Source organism: Capsicum annuum, chromosome 9 (assembly GCF_002878395.1).
Source record: "Capsicum annuum cultivar UCD-10X-F1 chromosome 9, UCD10Xv1.1, whole genome shotgun sequence".
NCBI lineage: Eukaryota > Viridiplantae > Streptophyta > Magnoliopsida > Solanales > Solanaceae > Capsicum > Capsicum annuum.
Genome location: NC_061119.1, coordinates 28,239,066 through 28,247,117, shown reverse-complemented (window position 1 = coordinate 28,247,117; position 8,052 = coordinate 28,239,066). Strand labels below are relative to the sequence as shown.

General features: G+C 32.7%; 1 pseudogene; it reads left to right on the top strand.

Moving 5' to 3' along the window:
- Nucleotides 1-309: 309 nt before the first annotated feature.
- LOC107841601 lies at nucleotides 310-1,268 on the top strand (annotated as a pseudogene).
- The last annotated feature ends 6,784 nt before the right edge of the window (nucleotides 1,269-8,052 follow it).

Genomic DNA, 8,052 nt, shown 5'->3' with positions numbered 1-8,052 from the left:
TCTCAAATTCTACTTGGCAAGTTTAAGACTAGAAGATTTAAAGTACCAAACATCTGTTTTTAACACCTAAAGATCCAATAGTCCTTTTTTATTTTCTTAACTTCGTGCGCAGTCAAACTAAGACACTTCTAAATTTTTTATGTTAAATAAGGACTCGCATGAAATGAACTTTGCTCGTGACCAAAAGCATGCTTAAGATATATGGCTCTGATTCTTTGGTTTTGTATTGAAAGTAAAATGGTGCTAAATATTCATTCAGGTTAATTATGAGGAGTTTGGGTCCAGGGAAACTGGTGTTTTCACCTTGAAATGAGGGAGAGGCAGCGGAGGCGAACTGAAGAAGATGCTTTGTTGCGGGCATATGTTAGACAGTATGGACAAAAAAAAATGGCACATTGTATCACAGTGTGTGAACACACCCCTCAACAGGGACGCTAAGTCTTGTTTGGAAAGGTGGAAAAACTGAAGAGGAGAAGGGTCTCTTTATCCAACTACAGACCAAATATGGTAACAAATGGTAGAAAATAGCAGCTGAAGTACCAGGTCGAACTGCTAAAAGACTAGGAAAGTGGTGGGAAGTATTCAATTAGAAGCAACAGATAGAGCAGAAGGAAAACAGTAAGTTTGTTGATCCAGTGGACGAGGGAAAATACAACCATATTCTCGAGACCTTTTCAGAGAATATTGTGAAAGAGCGGAGTGTTCCTTGATTACTTATTGCTACATCTTATGGTGGTTTCCTCCACGCCGATGCACCAACTCTTAAGGCACAGACTCTTCTTCCTCCATGGCTTTCTAATTCTACTGCTCCTTCAACTGCATGTCCGATCGTCATATCCATCTGGCTTTAAATCACTCTCCATCGACAGTGCTACCTACTCCTAGGCCTGGCATTCCATGGCTACAGACAGAGGACCTGAAAATGCGCCCCTTATCTTGACCAGTTCTACACATCATGAGGTTGCCCCTTCTTGTGGAGAACATCAATTTATTACTGAACTTGCATATTGTTATATGGAACTTGCAAAGTTAGGGAGAAGATGTAGGAAATTGAAGCAAAAATGAATGCTTTGAGGGAGGAGAAGAGGGCAACTTTAGACAGTATTGAAGCAGAATACAAGGGGCAACTAGCAGGCTTGAGGAGGGTTGCAGAAACAGAGGAGCAGAAATTGGCCGAGCAATGGGCTTACAAACACCTACGCCTTGCTAAGTTGCTTGAGCAGATGGGATGCCAATCAAGACTGGCAGAACCTAATGGTGGCTGTTAAAGAAAAACCAATAATCTTGTGTGTCCTGGCTGCCTATGGCGGTCATTTCAAATTGCTGCGACTTTTCTTACTGTTAAATTTATGTTGGATTGCCACCTTCTATTTGGTTGCTATGTTTTTGTTTCTGCATGATATTTTTGTAATAGCCTGCAACTTCTATTTTTTGAATCTGCAGAAATGTAGGAACTTATTCTGAATCCAGTGCTAGTATATTGAATAAGTTCTGAGTGGATTTTCTGTACTAGTTAAAAGTAGATATCTTTCCATAATTTAAATAAGTCTTTGATGGATATTCTAATTTAGGCTTTATTTATTGTACGTGCATTAAACTTATCTCGATTTTTCTTTATAATCATGGTGTTCAAGTTGACTTGCAAACAATTTTATTTGTCCCACGAGGTATCTTCTATTTTTTATAAATGCAAATATTGAATAATCTTTGTCCAGTTTGACTTAGAAGATGAGAAGAGAACTATTTTTGCAGATCTTCTCGATTCTACCTCATTTGTATTTCTTCTTCACAGTACATTTTCATGTTCTGTCACTGATTCAATGTTCAATATTCTTTAATTTGTTCTACTCGAACTGAAGTTTCTCCGAAAACAACCTTTCTACATCAATGAGATAGGGGTAAGATCAATGTACACTCTACCCTCTGCAAACCCACTTGCCGAATCTCACTTGGTATGTTGTTGTTGAATAGAATTTCAATAAATATTCACTCAATGATTTAATTATATTCATTCCATTGAACAGTTCGAGCCAATTTGCACAAACTTGACGAATTTCATGTGATACCTATTATCGCTTGTCAACACATGTACTAAATAACATTGTCTACTAAGGCTTGAACAGATGAGAAAATAACTGTCTCCGACATGGACCCGGTGAAATTGAATTCTCCGTGAAGATGCGTAGTACCAACGGCTGGACGGTAAGACCACGTGCACCTTAACTATAGCTTCGCAGTGACAACCTTAATCGAATGTGTAGGATAGGTGGGAAGTGGTGACACACAACGACCAATCCTGAAAGACCACTCTTTCGTCTAAGGATGCCTAACCGCCGCACCGATCATTCGGGGGGAGGCGGGACACTGCGAACTTGTAGCTACTCCTACCGCTACAAAAGTATATAATTATTAGCATCAATTTTTATCTCGCTACTGTACATTGTTATTAGTCACGACTTTTCCCGCCTCAAAATAAAAAAAACTATCTGTTGCAAGTATTCCCGCTACAAAAAAATAGTGATAAAATAGCTACAAAAAAACTGGTACAAAATTGGTGGCAAAATTAAAGTTGGTAATTGTTACCCAAGAAAACATTTAACAATAACGAAAGTAACTACAAAAATTATTAATTAAAATTCGCTAAAATTATATAGCCATAAAAAACATTGATAGTGTCTAATGAACTACAAAAGTATCCCCAAATTGGATATGATATGTACTTCCAATACTAGAAAGTCAACATGCAGAGTCCTTCAGTTATCGTCATAATAATATGCATACGTTCAAAAACAAAAAACCTTCATGCAGTGTTTAAGAGCAACGTTTAAGAACAATATTTAAAAACACCCTTACATTTCTTTGCTTTCAAGCTTATACTCAGCCCCATTATTTAAGAACATCGTCCCTGCAAATAAAAAAGCATGTGATCACTTTCTAATTCTCATAATCCAATGTTAATAATAGGAGTGATATAGAGCACACAAGACTTCAAAATCAATGATATAATAGTTCCAACATATTATAATCACTACAAATGAAAAAAAATCAACTACTCCAATTTCATTTCTATGAATTTTAATATGAGAATAGCGGATATTGTAATTGTAAATGTAATGACCATGTGAAAGAAAAATAGCGCACGTGATTCTAAACTAGTGTCCTTTCATTAAATAGGATCACCGATGAATGTTATTTTAGAAACAAAAGTTGTGTGTCGCAAATCCCTACTTTTGTATATCTCTTATAATCTAATAGTAGAATTAACACAAATTACCTTGTCTTTGTGTTTCATCCATGTTCATAAGGTTGTTCCATGCATCTTAGAGAAAATTTTCAACCTCGATGTTGTCGTAATTGTCGTGTCCATTGCCTTTGTGTTTCTTTTCAGCAGATTTCTTTTCCAACAATGACGATTCTCCTTTTCTTTTCTTGGATCTCTTTTCTACAGCCTCAACCTACAAATTTAAAAAGGAAAATTTTGTATGAATAATGTAAATGTCGTGGATCCCTAATATGATGAAATACATGCAATGTAACAACTTACCACAGTTCTTTTTACTGTTTTTGTCATTCGTTCTATTTCTACCTTCAGTTTGTCACCTTGGAAAATATGTCTTCTCACTTCAGCAATAGATCGACACATACTACTTTTGCTCTTATGAAAGTAAAACTGCAATACAAGAATAATATTCTTAAATTCTGTATAGTAGTTATTTTTTCGGGTTCAGTAAAATCTGTAATTTTCAACAATAACTTCAAACACATGTAACATATGAACAATCAAATAAAGTTTAAATTCTATATTTCCAATATTGAACTTTTAATAATAAGTTCAACTCAACTTATCAACATCCAAAAATAAAATTCTAACCTATTTTTTTGAAAAATAGAAAAATCAAATATTAAGAATTTCAACCAAAGTTCAACCAACATATGAACTATCAAAATGAAGTTCCAAAAAATTCAAACACAAGTTCAAATAGTTGAAGAACTATCAACATGAAGTTCAAACTATTTTCTTGAAAAATGGTAAAACCAACTTTAAGAAAAAGATATGAAATAGAAAGATTCAAGTCCACCGAATTCATGGTGCGTCCTTAAGAAAATTATTCCCCTCAACTACCCGAGGGTAAGGAATATATCCTTTCAATATTAAATTAATCACTTTGACAGAATAGTGGTACCTCAAATTTTGTCGAACTACAAATGCACTCATTGGTAGCAAATCACACTAGATTTTTGTTTGAAGAAAGAGGACTATTTATTTCTTTCAAAATTTCATGTCTATACCTGAGGAAAAATATTGGTATTTATAGCCATCAAGGTTTTGATTCACAAAGAGAGCAATGGTTGAGAACTATGCATCCCTTAATAAAGGTGCAACTCTTCAAAAAAGGTGCAATTCATTGAAAAAGATGAAACTTTTCAAAAAAGTCACAACCAATTCGAAAGGTCATAACCATCCGAATCGAAAAGATGCCTATTCAAATTGGATCCTTTCTCTTGGTGTATTTTCGAAAAAAACAGTCATTCATTTTCAATTCACACCTCTTCAAAACTCAACAACCCCCCACATGAATGGGGAATGACTATTTTATACAAAATTTATTGACAAGTATGTAATTTACAAGAAAAGACAAGTTGCATCTAGATAAGTAAGTTTTTCTTTGAACTTTCCATAGTGAACTTGCATACGGATGCGTCTGATCAATCGGTAGATGTGATTTCTTTGAACCATTGAGCTTTAATGTACACCTAGACAACACAAGTCACACAACTAATCTTTTACCATGAAAACTTCATGGTCTCATTAGAGCTTAGAGAATGGGCCTTTTACTAACATTCTCCTTGGAGCAACTTTCACTTCACCCTTACATAGGTGATTCCTAAACATTTAATCCTATAGATAAAACTGTTTGTTAAGACCTACAAAACTTAGAAACCATTAAAATCTTCAAATCATAAGTCTTATCCTTGTTCTATGAACACTATCTCATCATATTAATGGGTTAAGAATATTGACAATGATGAATCGTGAGTCAAAACTTTATTTGATCTCCTTGAATCTAGATCTTGGAATCTCTCGTCTACTAGGTAGAGTTACCATTATGCTAACTTGTGCTAGGCCTTAAAATCGTTCTCTTCGATGATCTCTCAACTCCCTCTCAACACAGGTCTTTTGTAAATGAATCCAAAACATTATCCATTGACTCTACATAGTCAACTGTGATAATTCCAATAGATATTAGTTCTCTAATGGTATTATGTCTCTATCTTATATGACGAGATTTATCATTGTAGATCATACCCCTTGCCCTACCTATCGCCACTTGATTAACACAATGTATACATATTGGTTCTAAAGGTTTGGACCAATAATGAATATCTTCTAAGAAATTTTGAGGACATTCAGCTTCGTCACCAACCTTATCTAACATGATAAATTTATATTCCATTATAGAGTAGGTAATGCATGTCTTTTTATCGTACTGATTTTCAACTTCTGTTTTATGTTGCCTAGACACATCTATTGCTTCATCCTTTCCATTTAGCAAATAAACATAATAGTATCTACTACAATTGTCAATAAAAGTTATAAAATACTTTTTTCCACCATGAGATGGCATTGACTTCATATTAAAAATGTCTATATGGATAAAGTATAAGGTATTGGAATTCCTTTAGACAGACTTATACGGATGTTTCACATACTTAGATTCGACATATATTTGACACTTTTATTTATTGCACTTAAAGTTGGGAAAAACTTCAAAACTAATTAATTTTCATAAGGTTTTGTAATTGACATGTCCTAAACAACTATGTTAGAAATTATTCGTCTCTAACAAGTAAGAAGAAACCTCGACTTATATTATTTAAACAACCATTACATCAAGTTTAAAAAAATCCTCAATGAGGTAGCACTTTCCTACATATGTTCCATTCTTACTTATTTCAACTTTCATCGAAACAAACACACACTTCAAATCGATTTTAATGATAAATGTTGTCGACACTAAATTTTTCCTAATAGTAGCAAAAGCAGAACATTGTCGAGAGTCAACACCTTTTTAGAAGTCACTTTTAAGAATATTTTCCCACTTTTTTCAATCTTGGTAGTTGCATTATTTCCCATAAATATCACTTCTTTGGAATTAGTGGCATCATCAGTAGCAAAAGTTTCTTTAACTGCACAATCATGTCTAGTAGCTCCTAAATAATTCCACCTTTCATTTGGATATTCAACTAGATTATTTTCAGTGATCATAGCACACAATTTTCAATCTTTATAGTTGTTGCCAACATATTTATCTAATTTTATTTTTTTTGTTAATCAAAACATGACTATTTTAGAGCTTTGCGACCAACATTACTATAATTGTAACACTTGTATTTGAACATTTTCTTGTTTTGCTCTTTCTCTTTCCAAAGACTTCTTCAATTTTTTATTTTTTCGATAATTATCCTTAACTGGATTTGAAACCATCGTTAATGATTTCTTACTCAACTCATTAGCCTTTTTTATCATAGGGTGACTCACAAAATCTTTCAGACCACACAATTGGTTTGAAATCTTTAATTTTTCTAGAATATGAGGATCTATACTTGTGAGCATTTGCATTTTAAGTTTGGTCTGCTAAAATAACCTCATTTGTTGTCATTCTGTGAACACACCAAAATATTTTTTCGGTTTCTCTATCATTTTCATTGCTAGAGAAGTATCATCACAACCTAATGATGCAATAGCTTTTATCGTTGGGAAAACATCATTCACAACCTAATTAATTTGTTGTTCAGTTTCATTCGTCCTTTTCCTGTCAATATTTGACATACACTTTAGTGTTTAAGAACACTAATAATAAAGACTTTAATCTTTAACAAACTTGTTTCTAGTAAATGATGAAGTTTTTATATCCTCAAATCATCGACCAAACAAACTTTTTGAAATTTGATGAAGTTTTTATTTCATCAAATCCAAATTAAATTCAAACAGAGTGAAAATCCACAAGTTTTAAACTCTAGAAACCAATACATAGAGTTTATTAAATTGTTGAACTTTTTATATTCTTCAAACCGAATTCCCACATTGATTTCTCGGAGAAGTTTTTATATTCTACTAACCGAGGGAATAGAAATAAATATTATAGTCTCCACAAAATAAGACCCAATAGATATTAACCAAGTACTTGATTTATAAATAATAGTTTTTTTATTTTTACCAAACAAGCACAAAAAAATATTGATATATATATATTTTTAATAATATCCTTAAGATAGTTGTTTTTTTTTCGAGTTTATTAATAATGACTTCAAACACATGTTCAAATTAACATATGAACAATTAAGTGAAGTTTAAATTCTATATTTACAATTTTCAATTTTTAATAATAAGTTCAACCAAACTTATGAACAACCAAAAATGAAGTTCAAACTTATTTTCTTACAAAATAGAAAAAGGAAAATATTAAGAACATCAGCACAAGTTCAACCAACTTATGAACTATAAAAATGAAGTTTCAAGAACTTCAAACAAAAGTTCAAACAATCGAAGAACTATCAATATGAAGTTCAAACTATTTTTTGGACAAATAGTAAAACCAACTTTATGAAAAAAGAGATAAAAGAGAAAGATTCAAGTCCACCAAATTCATTGTGTGTCCTTAAGAAAATTATTCACCTAAAGTATCCTTTGTTTTAGAATATATCCTCCAAGGATGAAATGAATCACTTCGAAAGAATATGGTGCCTCAAATTATATAAAACTACGAACACACTCAACGGTAGCAAATCACACTATAGTTTTTTCAAGAAAGATGAATATTTCTTTCTGAGAAATTTTATGTTTATACCTGAAAAAAGTCAAGCATTTATAGCCATCAAGGTGTTGCTTCATGATGAGAAGCAATGATTTAGAAAGGTGCACCCCTTCATAAAGGAGTAACTCTTCGAAAAAGGTACGACACTTTTAAAAAGGTGTAACTTTTCAAAAAAGTCGTAACCCATTGGAAAGGTCATACACATCAAAACCGAAATGGTGCCTATTCAAACTAC